This window comes from Rhinatrema bivittatum, chromosome 3 (genome assembly GCF_901001135.1).
Source record: "Rhinatrema bivittatum chromosome 3, aRhiBiv1.1, whole genome shotgun sequence".
Lineage (NCBI taxonomy): Eukaryota > Metazoa > Chordata > Amphibia > Gymnophiona > Rhinatrematidae > Rhinatrema > Rhinatrema bivittatum.
Genome location: NC_042617.1, coordinates 18,472,237 through 18,491,100, shown reverse-complemented (window position 1 = coordinate 18,491,100; position 18,864 = coordinate 18,472,237). Strand labels below are relative to the sequence as shown.

Below are 18,864 nucleotides of genomic sequence, written 5' to 3'. Positions count from 1 at the left end.
AGCAGGAGGGGCCCGGTTTGTCTCTTCCGACGTGGCGCTGCCTAACGAAACCTCCCCACCCTTCACCCCAGCCTGCCCAGGGCCACGCGCAGTTACAGCTTCACGTCGTGTCCTTCCCGCACGTCAGTGCCCAGGGTGCAGCACGAGTCAGAGCTCCGGAGGGATGGGACCGAGGCCGCGCTGGAAAGCAGAGGGGGACTGGGAAGCAAGGTCCGTGCGGTGCGACGCTGCGCACATCTCACGACCTCACAGAAACCTTTCACAGCAGCCAGAATGAATAAACTGCAGGGCTCGTTCCTGCTGGGGCTCCCACCCGAGGGCAGGGTTGCACTTACAAGCTGAGCCTGGTCCCTAAGCCTTAAGTCTGAGAATTTGTACAATTCGGGAGGTTAAGGACCCTGCCACTTAACCCCACTGGGGATGGGAAGATGAAGGTAGAAGGAATAAACCTACACACACACACCCCCCACCCATGAGGAGACACTGAGTGAGGAAGAGTGGTAAAGGGTTAACCAAAGGTATGAACCCCGAGCACTGTTTAGCAGTTCCCTAATAGAATTACAGAGGGATTCCTGCAATTTATAATTGTTTAATCCCCGTGAAAGTGAAAGAGGTGGAGTATTGCTTTAGCGCGGCACTGACGAGCGCACCTTTTGTCATCTTCCGTGCTGTGGGCAGCTGGGGGCTTGCGCTGCCACATTCCCCTTTCCAGATGTTCTTCCTGCCTAAGGAAAAAAGGGAAAGCAACGTGGACTGGAGAAACGGGGAACCGGCGCTCCCAATCCGGTATTCTGCCGGCTCCTTATGCCTCGACCTTAGGAAAAAAACAAAAAAAAAAGGAAAACTTGCACCCCTGAGGCCCAATCCCCCCCCAGCCTCGCACCGTGGCCTGCTAACTGCGTCATAGAGAGGACGGGCAAACCAAACCGTGAGGTCATCGGCCGTGCCACAGTCTTCTATGCCATTCCCAGGCCCTTCAGAGCAGACTGCACTCACGTAGTGCAGGAGATCGCAGGCTGATCCAGCCCGGCACCGGGGGATCGTGAGGCTCCCCCTTTCCCCATGATCGTGGGAGAGTGAGGAACCAGAACCGACTTCACCCCCACCGCACAGGCTGGGCCTGCCCTGGGGTTTGTTTCTTTTCTTACAGCACCGCACCTCCAGCAGGGGATCGGCCTCGTCCAGGGGACATGGAGTCAGTTGGCAGCTCTAGGAGGGGCGGAAGGAAGAGATTTCTTTTACTTGGAAGGAGCGCGGCGAGAAAAGAGAGCTGCGGAGGAGAAGCATCCGTCCCATACTCCTTTGCGAGGCAGGCCCGTGAACCTCCTGCGGGAATGCAGCCCCCACAGTGATTTTCCTAAACATAGCATAAGAACATGCCATGCTGGGTCAGACCAAGGGTCCATCAAGCCCAGCATCCTGTTTCCAACAGAGGCCAAAACCAGGCCACAAGAACCTGGCAATTACCCAAACACCAAGAAGATCCCATGTTACCGTTGCTAGTAATAGCAGTGGCTATTCTCTAGGTGAACTTAATTAATAGCAGGTAATGGACACATGCATTTCTTCTTGGAAGAAGTCCCTAACCCTCGGGATACCGTGGGACTCAGCAAACGTTTGCTGAAATCACCTTCTTCGTGCAGCCTCTAAACCTGGGGAAATTCAGTGGGGAATTATTACCCAAGGCCGTTTTGCACAGCACGAGGTAATGACTTGCAAGCATATGGCATAAACCGGGTTTTCCCATCAGCAGGATCCAGAAAGGAGGTCCTGCCAGTCAGTTACCCAGAGCCACGCTTAAAGCATCCGCACGGCTTCCTTTAGGATCATAAACCAGGCCCACAGCGGCCCTGGTGCCCTGAGAAAACAGCACTGAGCTCAGGCCTGCATTCTCAACAGAGTCCTGGCAGGAAAGCTAAGGAGGCAGAGGAGTCAAGACCTAGATTTATGAGCCGAGAGGCGCTGTAAATACAGCAGGGGCCGTCCTGCCTGGCTCGTGTCCAGCGAATGACATGCGAGGCCCCGGCTGAAAGACAGAACCTCTCCGAGGCTTTCGCACGGGTCAGGGCTGCTCACAGAGAGCCTCCCAGCTCTATCTCACTTCATCAGTAGCTTTCCTAAGCGTGCACGGGCCTGATTTACAAGCGCGGGGCTCACGCATCATATTTTTAATAGCAAAGGTTTAAGAACCAAGAGAGCAAAATTAATGACTCAAGGCGCTGTCTTGGCCCTGCAGAAAATGAAGCCCTCTGACGAAAGGAGCTCTGTGACCTGGAAAGCTAAAAATAACCATCTTTGGATAATTCTTACGCTGAGTCAGTAAAAGATACAGCAGCCAGCATGGATTTACCCAAGGCAAGTCTTGCCTCTCCAATCTCCTACATTGCTTTGAAGGGGTGAATAAACATGTAGATAAAGGTGAACAGGTAGATGTAATGTATTTGGATTTACAGAAGGCGTTTGACAAAGTCCCTCATGAGAGGCTTCTAGGAAAAGTAAAAAGTCATGGGATAGGAGGCAATGTCCTTTCGTGGATTACAAACTGGTTAAAAGACAGGAAACAGAGAGTAGGATTAAATGGGCAATTTTCTCAGTGGAAAAGGGTAAACAGTGGAGTGCCTCAGGGATCTGTACTGGGACCGGTGCTTTTCAATATATTTATAAATGATCTGGAAAGGGGTACGGCTACTCCTGGGGGAATTCTGCGCACAAAAATTTTATATTTTACAATAATTTATATTGGTCAAAATGACACAATTTACATGACAGTCTTTAAGTAATTACATTTTAAATTAATACAGAAAAAAAGTTATTACTTAGAGATGCAGAATTTTAAATATTTTGAGCAGAATTTCCCTAGAAATTCACTGTAAGAGGGTCCCTTCTACTCGCTCTCCCTACTCCCCTGGCCACTTTGCCCTCTCAGGCCCCAACCCCTCCACCTGCCAATATCTCTCTCCTCCACCTCTAGGCTCAACCCGTTCTACTCTATCTCCACGCCCAAAGTTTGACCCCAGTCTCAGTACTGCCCCTCACACAGGCTCCCTCTGTCCTTCCCTCTCTCACACACACATGCTCCCTCTCTCTAATACACATGCACACACCCTCACACAAGCTCCCTCACTCTCGTACACACATCCCCTCATACAGGCTCCCTCTCTCTTGCACACACAATCCCTCATATAGGGTCCCTCTCTCTTGCATACACAGACCCTCATAAAGGCTCCCTCTCTCTTGCTCACACACCCACACAAGCTCCCTTTCTCTCTCACACATACATCCTCACACAGGCTACCTATGTCTCTCTCTCACACACCTCTTCACACAGGTTCTGTCTCACACATACACAATCCCTTCACACAGGCTAGCACCCTCACATACACACAATCCCTTTTTCATACACACGAGCTCCCAATCTCTCACACACATACACACTCCTTCACAATCTCCTTATATAGGCTCCCTCTCTCTGAAACCCACACTCAAGCATCCCCCCCCGCTCTCTCACCTCCCATGCTCTCTCTCACACCCTCCTGCTCACTCACCCCCTGCTCTCTCTCTCTCCTCCCCCACACCCACCTCCCTGCTCACACCCCCTCCCCTCCAGCCCCTCCCCCCTTCTCTCACACACATTCATCTTCACGTGCTCCGTTCGCGGCATGCCGGTGTCTCCTCTGCCATTTTCTGCGCAGGTAGGGAATTCTGTGCAAATTCTACGCTCCACAGTAGTGCAGAATTGCTCCAGGACTAGGTATGGCAAGTGAGGTAATCAAATTTGCAGATGATACAAAATTATTCAGAGTAGTTAAATCACAAGCAGATTGCGATAAATTGCAGGAAGACCTTGTGAGACTGGAAGATTGGGCATCCAAACGGTAGATGAAATTTAATGTGGATAAGTGCAAGGTGATGCATATAGGGAAAAATAACCCATGCTATAATTACACAATGTTGGGTTCCATATTAGGTGCTACCACCCAAGAAAGAGATCTAGGTGTCATAGTGGATAACACATTGAAATCGTCGGTTCAGTGTGCTGCGGCAGTCAAAAAAGCAAACAATGTTAGGAATTATTAGGAAGGGAATGGTGAATAAAACGGAAAATGTCATAATGCCTCTGTATCACTCCATGGTGATACCACATCTTGAATACTGTGTGCAGTTCTAATCACCACATCTCAAAAAAGATATAGGAAAGACTGGAAAAGTTATGGAGCAGGGCGACCAAAATGATAAGAGATGGAACCCCTATGAGGAAAGACTAAAGAGGTTAGGGCTGTTCAGGTTGGAGGAATTGGGATATGAAAAGTGTTCTATAAAATCATGAGTGGAATAGAACGGGTAAATGTGAATCAGTTATTTATGCTTTCAAACAATACAAAGACTAGGGCACACTCCTTGAGTTAGCAAGTAGCACATTCAAAACAAATTGAAGAAAATTGTTTTTCACTCAATCCACAATTAGGCTTCATTGCTGGAGGATGTGGTTAAGGCAGTTAGCACAGCTGCGTTTAAAAAAGGTTTGGGCAAGTTCCTGGAGAAGTCCTAAAACTGTTGTTATTAACCAAGTATACTTATGCCTGAATTTTCAAACACCTGCGTGCATAAAATCCGGCAGATATGCATGTGGCCGCACTGAGCGCATTTTAAAAACAGCCCAGCACGCGCGTATCTGCCGGGATGCACAGAAATGCTGGCAGATCACAGAGGGGTGGGCGGCCATTAGTCCCTGTCCCAGGGAAGTGGATACCGGCATCTGGCCGGAGCGTGAAGTTACTTCTGCTCCAAAGGAGCTATAGGTATTAAAACAAAAAAACTGGGGATAGATTGGTAGGGGTTAGAGGTTAGGGGTCAGGAAGGAGAGGAGAGGAGAGGGTAAAAAGGTAGGAAAGGTGGTTAGGGAAGTTCCCTACCAGTCTGCTCTTTAATTGGAGTGGACTGGGAGGGAACTGGGTAGGCCTACTCGCGTTATCACGTGTTTTTAAAATCCCCCCGCACGCGTGAGTCGCGACCCGCCCGGACACGTGCATGTTATAAAACCGGCGCATCCCTGTGCACGCATGAGTTTTAAAAATCGATCCCTTAGGGAATAGCCACTGCTCATCACTGCGCAAGAGCAGCATGGGATCTATTTACTGTTTGGGTACTCGTGACTTCAACTGGCCACTGTTGGGAAACAGGATACTGGTTTTGATGGACTCTCGCCCTGACCCAGTATGGCAATTCTAATCTGTTGGAATAAAGGAGTATATTTAGTGATAAACATTCGTTCAAGAGGATGTGGGGAGCAGCAATCTAGGTGCTTACCTGCCTTGTTATCGTACTGTTAGACTACTGGGGGCTACCTGCAAATAAGCCCCTCCACTCCAGGAACCCACCCCCGGTTTTTTGTTTTTTTTTTTAAATAATTGACATTTTATTAAGCAAACAAAAAAATACATGAACATCTTTTCATCATTTGTAAAAAACAACATTATATGATCAGGAACAAGTACTTCCCAACCTTTTCCCCCACCCCACCCAATAATACTCCAGGGTGTCTCTTCCAATTATGCTTCCCAATTAACAAACAAAGACACGAGAAGTCATAGGAAAAACGAAAAGGTGAAAAATGGAAAAGCTGTTCACTCTGCCAGGCAATCTCGCTCTCCCACACCTAGCTTACCCCGTCCTATAAAATATATATCATGCATCCTTCTTCTGACCACTTCTAATGATGGGCGCAATCAGAAGGTCGCCAAGGACTATCTAGCAGCTCATACAACCTGACGTATTAAAGGTTGAAGTGATTTAGACAAGTCAGGAACTGGGATACTCAACAAGAAATAATAATTTGGATCTCTGGGAATAGCTTGCAATGTAACTAATTTAATAAAACGTACTATTTCATCCCCAAAAGTTATCATCTTAGGGCATTCCCACCAAATATGGGAAAAAAATTCCTGTTTTATCACATCATCAACAGTTTGAGGAGGTGAGAGGGTCTGTTTTATTAGGTTTAGCAGGTGTTAGATACCAACGAATCAGGACTTTGCATCCATTTTCCACCAGAAGTGGATCTTTTCCCTACCGCCAGAAAACATACAGGTCCCAAGTCTCTTCAAACTAAGTAACACCAAGGTCAGATTCCCAAGATAAAATATGCTTCGGCTTAGTCAAAACCTTCCCTACCAATTCCTTGTGAATGTTTGACATGATGGCCTTTACTTTACCACCGCTATCACGTGACCCTTCAAAGAACAATTTACCCTTACTTATATCTAAATACACGGGTAGATTTCAGGTAGTGGCAAACCTGCGGATAGGACAGACATCTCTAGCATCAAGGTTGAATACTTATCCTTAAGTGCGCTATTAAGCCAGAAAGGTCCTAACCAATGTATATCCAAAGATTCCCATTTTCGAAAAACTTGTGCGTCAGGGCCTGGAGGAAAATCTTTGCAAGAGAGAGGGGTCTTAAAAGAATAAATGTCCCTATTCCCCACAAGGCGCCGTTTCCACCTGTCCCATAACTTTATAGGAAGCTGAGTGTATGGTGATATATGTACAGGTCTAGACCTAAAATTTTCTGCCTAACCAAAACTGTGTTTAAAAGGGAAGCCCGCCCAAGATGGCCTGCTCCATCTCAACCCAAGGTTTAGTATTCTTCTGCAAAAGCCAATTCACCATGGCCCTACGCTGAGCTGCCACGCAAGAGTTTTTTTTTAAGATTTGGAAGCCCTAGACCTCCAAGTCCTTAGGGAAATATAGAACCTGTTGCACTACCTTAGGTGGCCTTTTTCTCCATATAAAACTGAAGATTTGCTTTTGCACTTGGTAAGATAGGCACCTGATACAAATATATTGGCAGTGTCTGAAAAAGATAAGGAAAGGAGAACGTTCGGCTTAATGCTGGCAATTCTGCTTCAAGAAAAATGATAACTTTCCCAAATCTCTAAAATCATCAGTGATTAGTTTTGGATAATTCAAAAGAAACAAGTCCTCTGGCTTAGCGCATATCTCAGACTATTAATTGGAAATCTTGATTTCAATGTGTGTCAGCCAAATCCCGTTCCATCCAAATTGGCCAATAACAAAGATTTATCCACATTAATTTTAAAACCAGATACCGCTCCATATCCTTAACCAAGGTGGACAGAGAGGATTCAGGATCACCAACCTTAAATAGGTCATCGCCTGCACAGAACGATATTTTGCAATCATAGTCACCCACCACAGTAGCTGCGATTCCCTGCTATTTCCAGACAAAGAGTGAGGAAGATAAAGGGGCAAGCCTGACCCCCCAGGTTTTATTTTAATACAGGAAGCAGGTATGGCTTGGCTGACGTCTGCGGGTTCGAGTGTCAGATTACAGGTCCCTTCCAGCTGAAGGGATTGGGAAGGTAAAACTGGCAGTCCAGATCAGGTGACAAGGCTGACACAAAAGACATTCACTGCTCTGGGTCCTCACGGCTTGGCCCTCAGCCCTCAAAGTGACGGGAACACTATAGTGTCCCCAGTGGCCCCTTTCTAAGCCCCCGAAGGCCAATCCAGATCCTCGGGGGGGGGGGGGGGGGTGCGTTACAGGTCTGGATTTAGGAGAGCAGGCAAGCCCTCGCTCTACAATCAAGACTTTATTTTAAGCATTTTTACTGTTTGGGGTTTTTTTTATTTAAATTTTGGATTGCGAATCAGCGAACCTCTGCACTCTGGCAGAGACCTGGAAAACAGGCAGGGTTTGTGATTACAAACTAGCAGTGTCATGGGGCCCCAGCCTAGGACGGAAACACTACAAAGATCCCCCCCCCCCCCTGCCACTGACAAGATGAAGAAGCTGAGGTGAGGGGGGGGTTCCCAATAAGATTGAGGAGCAGGGGGTGGAGGGGATGATGTCTGGGGCCCCCTAGAAATAAAACAGACTCCGAGCCCAGCTCCCAATGGTCCTGCTGCAACCTAGAACTGCCATTACTCTCGCCGGCTGGCCTCTTCCTATCCAGAGCAAATTACAGTGCTTCCTCGTTAGCTGGGGTCACCACCTCACCCAAGTCAAGCCTAAGAGGCCAATCTAATCCTGGATTTGCCCCACTGCATGCAGGGAGATGTAGTTCCATTCTTCTTAGGGACTTCAGATCTTCAGCTCCAGGCATGCATTGCAGCAAAACCCAGACCGGATCGGTTTCTTAGGGCTGACCTGGTCAAGGGGCCGATTCTGTCTTTGGCAGGTCAGTCCCTCATGCCCAGGGCCAGCGAGGGATGCAATTTCTGGAGGAAGACATAAGGCCGGGTCCTGGTTTCTGAGCTTGGCATTCATAGTCTACCTTCTTCCATTTGAATTTAGAGCTACATTTACCAGGCAGGGGGGGAGGGGAGCAGGAAAGCCAGGACTGGCCCAGACTTCTCCCTGCAGGGACCGGATCATTCAGCAGCTCTGCTTGTGCTGCTGCCGTCTGCAATGCCCCTGGAAGCAGGAGCACAGCTCACACTGATCCCGGCTCTGCAGCTTAGCAGCGTGGAGCCGTCAGCACTGGGCCACTTATGAATGCACATTAGCGGCAGTGCCCGCAGGCCTGATATGAAAGGGGGCTCTGTGCCGGCCTACGCGGGAAGCGACGGCTCTTACAGCCACCCTGCCAGTCCTGATTATTTATTCAGTACGATGGCCTCGCTCTCCCACTGCCGTTCCCGGACCTGCAGGCAAAATGCTCGATGCCAGGACAGCAGACACGTGGCGTAACCTTCTCTCTCCATGCGCGACTATTCCCTCCCAAGCAGAGAGAGAAAGAAATCGAGCGCCAAGGGATGCAACGAAAGACCAAACACAATTTGGCAGAAAGAGACAGAAACGGCACCGATTATCTTGGATGCCGCCAGCCTGATCCAACTGACCTGCCAAGGAAGCCTCCGCCTGTTGCACCGTATGAGCTCCAGAAGGGGGCGCTCTTTGACGCAGTGCAAGCATCAAAGGGAGCACCGGCAGTCGAGTCAAAAGATTGAAATTGTTCCCAACGTACCCCGGCTGAAGAACGAGGTTCATTCCTGCCACCGTCTTAACCAAAACCAGCCTGTCCGGAGACGGGACCAGGGGCGAAGCAGGGGGTAGCCTCGGCGTTCTCCCCTCCTTCACGCTCCTCTTCTCCCTTACCCACTGATCGGCTACTGCAGCGTCCTGTAACGTCCCACGACTTAGAGATAAGACGGTAAAGCTATTTTATAGATGTTTTCCTGCTTTTAGTTATTTGGTACATAAATTATGTATGTCCATTATGTAAAGCGCCGCGGAGTACAGCCATACATGTGGGTTAGAAATGTAAATAATTGAAGCGTGACCTGTACGGGAGAAGCCAGAGTTACCTGCGCACTGTGCCGTCAGGCCTAGCTCCTTACGGAAGCAGCTGCTCTGTCAGATTCAAAATAACTTTATTGGCAGGAAGTGATAAACACAATGATTAGAGCAACGGGGTAGGAAAAGCAGGGAAAGTTACAAAATGATAAAAAAAAAAAAAAAAGTCCAGTGGGGGGTACAGGTTACGGAAAGTACAGCTGTCAGGGAGAGGGGAACCAGCTGGATGGGGGATTTCCCCAGCAGGAGCAGGGCCAGGCTCCAGGGCAAAGCCGGGCAAGGTCTTTCACCTCAACAGCCACCTTCCCCTTGGGTTGAGCCCACAGGTTCTGGTGGCCAGCAGGACTTGGGGCTGTAACTGAAGACAAGCCGGGTCTACAGGTAGGGACAGGCGCTGGAGACAATGCAGTCACAGGCGATGAGACAGGAACTGGAGACAACGCTGGAACTGGTAGCACAGGCAGGGGCTGGAACAAGAGGCAAGGCCTGGGACTGGAGACAGGAATAGGAACTGGAGACCCACCGGGAGAACCGGGCAGGACAAGGACTGGACTGGACCACGAGAGCAGGGCAAGGAAGGTATAAACATAGGCTAACAGGAAGTTAATGCAAAGCAAAGCACATATAAGACCAGACATGTTCAAAGCAGGCCTCAAAGCAAGGCAGAGCAAGGCTAGTAGGCCCCAAGGCTGGAGAAGAAGGCTAGGAAGCCAAAGGTCAAGGCATGGAGACCTAGGAGGACACAAATCAAGACAGAAGGCCACCTGCAAGACAGGTTACAAGGGGCCAGAGGACAAGGCAGAAAGCCACGAAGGCCAAGAGCGAGGCAAAAGGCCAAGGATACCACAGGGAAAGACAGAAGGCCACAGGGGCTAGGCAGAAGGAAAGCAAGAAAAGGTGGGCCAATGCAAAGAGCTGAGGTGACTCGATGAAGAGGCAAGGCTAAATACGGCTGGCCTTACTGAGTCATGGCAGCCTCAAGGAGGTGGGCAGCGGAGGAAAGAGGGTGGCTCCGTGAGGACCTCTGCTGGCAGGGAGGCTGCCTAGCAGCTGAGATCGTGACAAAGCATCAGGGGAATGTCAGGTTTCAGTGCTAGTTCGGATTGTCCCTGGTCAGGTTTCATTTCTGGCCTGTTTGCATAACTCTATCTTGGCATCCCCTTCCCTCCGTAAGGCTCTCCCTTACCTCTGGCTTTTGGTCTTGCCACTGAGAGCTGGGAATGATAAGTTATCCGGGTATGTCTCCAGCACGCTGACCTCCCTGCCCTATGGCTTTCTGGAGCATCCGGTATTTTCAGTAACTGAGAATCCATTCTGTCCGTCCATGTTAATGGTCAGGTCAGCAGCTCTCTAGCAATACTCCTTAAACAACCTCCAGGAGATCTCTCAAAGCCCTTGGACCGTACGAGGCCTGCCCTGCCCCTAATGTGCTCTGTTGAAAAGTGCTAAATCTGAATAAACATCAAACATAGGACACAAGAAAAACTCAAGTTTTATTTAAATCGATAGGGTTTGAGGGGCGAGGGTGCACAGCTGGTCCCTAATGATGGCAGTGCCGTGGTACGACCCTCCCCTAACGCCATCAAATACGATGGCAGTGCGTGGTGTCCCATTCTGGCAGCTTTCCACTTGATTTATCTTGCTGCTCTAACTCCATACGGAACATGAAATATGTACACACGCCGACAGGCCAGAAATCTCTTTAAAGGCAACACAGAAGCAAATTTCAGACCCGTCTGCAGAGCTCGGGGGGCCACAGCTGCAAACCCGCAGTGCAGTCCTAGGTCGAGTCATCAAGGGAGCGTCAGCCACAGTGATCGACATCTTCCGTGTCAGGGTGGCACCGGTGCGTACGGACGCGCAGTGGCGACTCCATGGAGCATGCTTCTCAGCATCCAGCGTGGCGGCCTGGCCTCAGACCTGATCAGAGCCCCCAATGCACTTCTCAGCACCTCCCAGGCGTTAAGAGGGCTCTCAGAGCATGAAAGCTTAACAAGTGTAAATCCTGCCTGGGAGCCAGGGAAAGGAAAGATCCTTTGATTTTTTTTTTCTCTCGCTACTAAAGTCCTATTTTCTCTCGCTACTAAAGTCCTACAGGATCGGGCTCTTACCTCCCTTTTTATTAGGCTTACCATTAACAATGGAATATGATTATCATTAGTTTAATTGTTAGTTATACTTAATATTTGTTCTTAATTTTGTTTTTAATTTATTCCTAATAGATTTATTATGTACACCTTATTTCATATTGACTGTAAAGCTTGTTGCTGGTTTATTGTTTTATTGTAAACCGAGGTGATGTTATTAACGTGCCGCGGTATATAAAAAAATGACGAAATAAATAAATAAATAAATAAATCCTCAGACCCTGCCTAGCACGTTAAACAGCTTTCTAGCTCCAGAAAGCTCAAGCACTCCTGGATGGAAGCAGCGGGGTAGCAGAAGACAGAATATATATCATCTGCATTTCGTTGTCCACAATTCGGCTTCAAACCTGCTTTAAGTGAGTTCCTGAATGGTTGCAGAGAGATTTACTTTTGCATTTTTTGCAAACCTTCAAAGCTCCATATTAAGTTTGGGACTTAGCCAGACAAACCTCGGGTTTTTAAATATCCTTTCCCTGTTCCCCTCAACAGGATACGTTTTAGTGAAAGTCATTACCTGGCTAAAACTTAGCTGGAAAAAACAAGAGGCAATACAGGGTCTGTTACAGATACAACAGATAGAAAACAGAGCTGATTTCAGTACAAAACTCTTTTTACAGTACCTAATCTTTTTCAGGACAGGGTGAATGTTGCAGTGGGTTACGTTCTGAGCAAGAAACAACAAAATTAGATAGTAAGAGGTGCAGTAAATGAATACTAAGGCAGGCCAGTGGTACGATAGCACAAAAGCAGCACGACACCCAAGGCGTGGAGAAGCTGGTAGCCAGACGGCAGTCACCTCGGAGGTGCATTCCTGGCTGCGGTGCTTCTGAACAGGGGCTCACATTACAGGTACAGACCAAACGCTGCTCGAAAGGACCAAGTTTTTACAGGGGTCCCTGCGATCTACCTCAGACACGTAGGGGGGGCCTCTTCACTCTCAATTTCTTATTGTCATCTCCAATTCACAAACCTCTTTAACTGCAGCCCAGAGCAGACGTCACATCGCAGAGATAAACAGAAAATATACCCGCGCATAAAAAAAACAAAACAAAAAAACCATGTTTATAATAAAATAAACCAATAAATAAAGTAAACCAATAGCTCAGATACCACCGCAAGGTCTTGGCTTAATCGGCTCTGGTAACGGGGGATCACGCTCTGCATCCTGTTTTCTCGGGAACCGACACAGCGGCTGGAAGTGGAGAGGGGGGGGGATGTCAAACAACCCAAAACCCTACGTCTGCTGAGGAGAGCTGCTGGCCACGTCACGGGACCTCCGCTGGCCACGAGATTCTCATCTTGGCAAGGTGCAGCACAACCGCCGGCGTCGGGAGATGAACAACTGAGGAAACATCAGGCCGCAGAGCGTGCTGCCTTACTTACGCCGCACCGAATTCTCCAGCACGCGCAGCTCTCCTTACTACCGGCCCCTCACAAGCACCGAAAATCCTAACAGAACGGCAAAACCTTCAAACAAGTCTCCAGGAGGTGCTTGCGAGGGCTCGGACTGCCACCCTCACGTTATTTATCCCTACTGAATCATTTCACATCCGCAGTCAGACCTTTCCAGTGGGGGGAGGGTGTGCGAGAGGGGCTCACCCAGGACTTCCCCACTTCTCTAGCCAAAGTGAGGCAGGGCCGGATTTAAGATTTAGTCGTCCATGGGCAGAATGCCATGGCAGGGCCTCCACGAAGCTGAGGCAGGCTCCTCTTTGCACTGCATATTCGTTAGGCCCAAATCCAGGCCCGAGTGTGACAACCCCCATCTTCAGCACGTGAACCTTCACATGACCCCCAAAGGACGACCAAAACAAAATTATCAGGGGTGCAGTCCCGCTCTCACACAGTCACTCCACTCTCACCCTCCAGCTGAGCCCCTCTCTCTATCCCCACCCCTCAGGACCTCCCTCCCCTCCAGCAGAGCCATTCTGTCACCCCCCCGCCCTTTGCAGCTGATCCCCCGCCCAAAAACATTCCCCCAGCTCATCCCGGCCCTTTCCTCCTAACCCCAGATGATCCTCTCGCCCTCAAACCCTTCTTACAATCCCAACTGATCCTCCGCCATCCCCTCTCTCACCCCCATCATCACCTCTCTCTCACCTCCAACCCTGCTCTCATATTCCTGCAAGCTGAACCCCTCAATCCCCAGCAACTCTTTTACATCCCCCAGACCCTCTATAACCCTCCCCGGCTGATCCACCCTTCAAACAGCCCCTCCTCCCTTCCCCCTGCCCAGGGGTCAGTGGCAACATTTTCTGGGCCAAAGACGGAGGGAGGGAGGGAGGGAGGGAGGGCAGGCTGATAAGAGGGGAAAACATTATTCTCCTGGCTCAGTTCAGAGGTGGGAGAGAAGGGAGCAGGAGTGGCACTCGGCTCTCCTCTCCCCCCCCCCCACGCCTGGCTCCAAGACCGATGGTGAGCCGCAAGCGGCATTAGTAACGAAAGCCAGCGCAAGCGAACAGGCCCTGCAGGATCCCAGTCCCTCCCTCACGCAGGCCCTGCAGGATCCCAGTCCCCTCCCTCACGCGGGCCCTGCAGGATCCCAGTCCCTCCCTCACGCGGGCCCTGCAGGATCCCAGTCCCTCCCTCACGCGGGCCCTGCAGGATCCCAGTCCCTCCTCACGCGGGCCCTGCAGGATCCCAGTCCCTCCCTCAAACAGGCCCTGCAGGTTCCCAGTCCCTCCTCACGCAAGCCCTGCAGGATCCCAGTCCCTCCTCACGCAAGCCCTGCAGGATCCCAGTCCCTCCCTCACGCGGGCCCTGCAGGATCCCAGTCCCTCCTCACGCGGGCCCTGCAGGATCCCAGTCCCTCCTCACGCGGGCCCTGCAGGATCCCAGTCCCTCCCTCACGCGGCCCTGCAGGATCCTCCTCACGCGGGCCCTGCAGGATCCAGGTCCCTCCTCACGCGGGCCCTGCAGGATCCCAGTCCCTCCTCACGCGGGCCCTGCAGGATCCCAGTCCCTCCTCACGCGGGCCCTGCAGGATCCTCCCTCACGCAAGCCTTGCAGGATCCTCCTCACGCAGGCCCTGCAGGATCCCAGTCCCTCCTCACGCGGGCCCTGCAGGATCCCAGTCCCTCCTCACGCGGGGCCCTGCAGGATCCCAGTCCCTCCCTCACGCAAGCCCTGCAGGATCCTCCTCACGCAGGCCCTGCAGGATCCCAGTCCCTCCCTCACGCAGGCCCTGCAGGATCCCAGTCCCTCCCTCACGCAGGCCCTGCAGGATCCTCCTCACGTGGGCCCTGCAGGATCCCAGTCCCTCCTCACGCAGGCCCTGCAGGATCCTCCTCACGCAGGCCCTGCAGGATCCCAGTCCCTCCCTCACGCAGGCCCTGCAGGATCCTCCTCACTCAGGCCCTGCAGGATCCTCCTCACGCAGGCCCTGCAGGATCCCAGTCCCTCCTCACGCAGGCCCTGCAGGATCCTCCTCACGCAGGCCCTGCAGGATCCCAGTCCCTCCCTCACGCAGGGCCTTCCCGTTACCACAGAAGCTGAAGTCAGAGAGTGGGCCCACTCGCAGGCCCCGGGAGCGCGCGCTGGCTCACAGGCCCCCACGCTGACCTGCACTGCTGATCCTGCTGCGTCTGGCGCCATTTCAGGCACTTGTGGCTCCCAGCTGAAGGTTTTGTGACCCCCCCCCCCCCCCCATTTGGAATCCCCACCCACAGTCTGGGAAGCCATGATCTAAGGACTTTGAAAGACTGGGACTCTGCAAAAAAAAAGCTGCAGGTGAGTGGTCAGGTGTTTCAGCACTGGCACTGTGAGCTTTGCGGTTTGCAAGCTGAAAAAGCAATGCCTTCCAATCGCCTCCAGAACTCATTCCTGGTATTTCTTTTAGCCAGGGAGAGTTCACTTCACATAACACAGAAGAGGTCTGCTTAAACCCCAAGGAGGCTGGGCTGTAAATCCCACTGCTGCCCCTTGTGACCTCGGGCAAGCTACGTTACCCTCCAAGTAATTTTCAAAGGAGTTCGATGTGCAAACGTAACATACTATATAGCGAGTTTCAATGGCATATGTTGTGGCGATTATCAAAAAGCTTATTTGTGTGTGTAAAATCCTGTTTCTGAATGACTGTGAGCCCTCTGGGCCAGGGAAATATCTACAGTATCTGTATGTAATCCACTTTGAAGTACCTGAAAGGTGGAAAATAAATAAGCAGGAATTAAATTCATAGGGGATATGATAGAGGTCTTTAAGGTCATGAGAGGTCTTAAACGAGTAGATGTGACTCAGTTATTTACACTTTCGGACAATAGAAGGACTAGGGGGCACTCCATGAAGTTAGCAGGTAGCACATTTAAAACAAATTGAAAAAAAATTCTTTTTCACTTAATGCACAATTAAACTCTGGAATTTGTTGCCAGAGGATGTGGTTAGTGCAGTTCGTGTAGCCGAGTTTAAAAAAGGTTTGGATAGATTCTTGGAGAAGTCCATTAATTGCTATTAATCAAGTTGATTTAGGATAAGCCACTGCTATTACTGGCATCAGCAGCATGGGATATATTTAATGTTTGGGGTACTTGCCAGGTTCTTATGGCCTGGATTGGCCTCTGTTGGAAAGAGGATGCTGGGCTTGATGGACCCTTGGTCTGACCCAGTATGGCAACTTCTTATGTTTTTAAATCTGAGAATACTGGCAGCTATACTAAACTGGGATCCTCAAGAAGTTTTTCCTGGGGGATTAATTCTGAGGTCCTGAGAAACACTGGAGTGAAATTATTGGCAGGACTGTTCAGCCCACAGGAACAGGAGACCCTCATGTTTCACATGAAGTGAACAATACTGAGCAAGCAGGGGACACCTCTGCTTTAAGAGCTGTAGGTTTCTTCCTAGCCCAAACGTGTGACGTGCAATGCTCCATACACCCACACAGACACAGGTCTCCTGCAGCGCACATGGCCCAGTCTGCCTTGCACTCTTCCCTTCATGCAAAACCAGTTTGGACTGTATTCCAGCATCGTTATGAGTTGTTTCCCAGCTCACTGTGTGAACATGGGGGCCGCGCAGGTGTTAAAAAATTTACGTGCAGCCCCCATTTCAAAGCTTAACCCTTGCTGCAGCTTCTGCTCTTCCTCCTCTCCCTGCTCTGCTCCTGTTGCCATGAGGACAGGAGGGGGGGGGGCGAGGCTGGAGCACTGAACAGCTGCCCTGCTCTCTGCTCCTTGTCCCCTCCCTGCTCTGCTCCTGTTGCCATGAGGACAGGAGGGGGGCGAGGCTGAAGCACTGAACAGCTGCCCTGCTCTCTGCTCCTTGTCCCCTCCCTGCTCTGCTCCTGTTGCCATGAGGACAGGAGGGGGGCGAGGCTGAAGCACTGAACAGCTGCCCTGCTCTCTGCTCCTTGTCCCCTCCCTGCTCTGCTCCTGTTGCCATGAGGACAGGAGGAGGCAAGGCTGGAGCCCTGTACAGCTGCCCTGCTCTCTGCTCCTTCTCCCCTCCCTGCTCTGCATTGCTACTTCTTGTCAAGGGGGAGAAACGCTGCGCTCCCTGGACCACCTTCCTGGGCTCTGCAAGTGCTGGCTGCGGCCTAGAGCTGGGAGAGGCTTTTCTTAGACTTGGGCAGAAGAGGAGAGCGCCACCAGGCAATCTGCGAGTGATTTCTTGGGACGAGAGGAAGAGGAAAAAGCCTTAATTCTGAGATTGGAGGCAAGGAGCAGGAGAAAACCAGGGGGGGAGAAGGCTTACAAGATGGGGGGTGAATGCTGGGGAGGGCGACGAGGAAGGGAGGGAATGCGCAGATGAATGCTGAAGGGTGCATGATGGGAGGAGTCACAGAGAGGACAGGATTGGGGTAGAATATGAGTGGGTAGCATGGATTTCCCCTCAGAGCCGGCAACCCTAATAAACTGAAAGCCAGGACTGGTTCGGGCACCCAGCAGAAGCCGGGCTCAGGAATCAGGATAAGATAAAACTTCTCTGCAGCCAGTTCTAGGGACAGCTGTCCTTAGAGAGAGGACCAGAAGCTGCAGCTCTGGCAAGGCTTGCAGGGAACTTAAGGAATGCAAACCATTTCCTGCTGAAGGGACTTTAATTCCCTTCCTATCTGACAGCTCATGGACTGCAGAGCAGGGACAGCACCACAGCCAGAGACAGAGGGAGATCCAATGCGAGGTGGCCACAGAGGCTCTTCCTGTCACACGATCTGTTGTCTGACCTCAGACCTGGAGCTTGTTCAGTAAACATTTGACCCACCCCCCCCCCCTCCTGTTTCCAAGTCCTGGGAACCCAACTCTGTGCTAGCCTAGGCTTCATCCAGTCCTAGTTTTCTGCTGCCTGTCCCAATCTTTCTTTCAGTAATTAAAAAGTGTACGAAAAACCAATTCCTACTGCTTCAGAAGGAAAGCCTCCAGTGGAGTAACTGGAGATGCAGGATTTCCACTATATCCAGTGCTTCGTGTGCTGCGGTGCAGGAAAATGGGTTTTCATTCCTGGCCCCTGTTCTGCCCCCCTGGCAGGAGAGGAAGTCCAGTGCCACCAAAGGCCTGAGCAGCCATAAAGGCACCCGAATTCTGCATCCTCAGCGCTGCAGCGGGTGGGCCTGTGAGAGCGACAGGAGCCCAATGTGCCATGCAAGCTCCTTCTAGTAGCCAGGTCTGCCTCTCCCCTCCGGAGCCCGTGCCAGTGGGACCCTCTCTCCACATCTTCTTCGCTGTGATCTGAGGGTGCAGTGGCCAGGCACATGCAAAGGAGCACAAGGGCCTGGGGAGGAGAGAAAAAAAAAAAGCAAGAGCAGCAGCTCAGGAGAGGAATGAGGGGAGGAAGAGAGTGGAGGAGGAGCCCAGTGGGTTACGAACCCGGGAAACCAGGATTCAAATCCTTGTGACTTTGGGCAAGTCACTTTATAAGCTTTTGCCTCAGGTACAGGGAAGTATCTACAGCACCTGAATGTAATCCGCTTTGAACTGCTGATAAAAAGAAAAATAAATAAAAGGCAGCCAGACTGCAGTACAAATACACACAGAATACACACAGCCACCTGGAGCGATACACCTGCATGCAGAGAATACACACATACACAAGATATACACGGCCACCTGGAGCGATATACCCACACACATACATAGGATATATATATACAGTCACCTGGAGTGATCCACCCGCACGCACACTCACAGGATATACAACAGCCACATGGAGCGAAACACCTGCACATGCACACACACAGGATATACAGCCACCTGGAGCGATACACCTGCATGCAGAGAATACACACATACACAAGATATACATGGCCACCTGGAGTGATATACCCACACACATACATAGGATATATATACAGTCACTTGGAGTGATCCACCCGCACGCACACTCACAGGATATACAACAGCCACATGGAGCGAAACACCTGCACATGCACACACACAGGATATACAGCCACCTGGAGCGATACACCTGCAT

At 50.8% G+C, this 18,864-nt stretch overlaps 1 protein-coding gene across 1 annotated transcript in view; it reads right to left on the bottom strand.

Moving 5' to 3' along the window:
- The window catches only part of DAAM2 (dishevelled associated activator of morphogenesis 2), a 443,570-nt gene that overhangs the window by 396,954 nt on the left and 27,752 nt on the right, over positions 1–18,864 (bottom strand). The gene's annotated exons all lie outside the window — the stretch shown is intronic.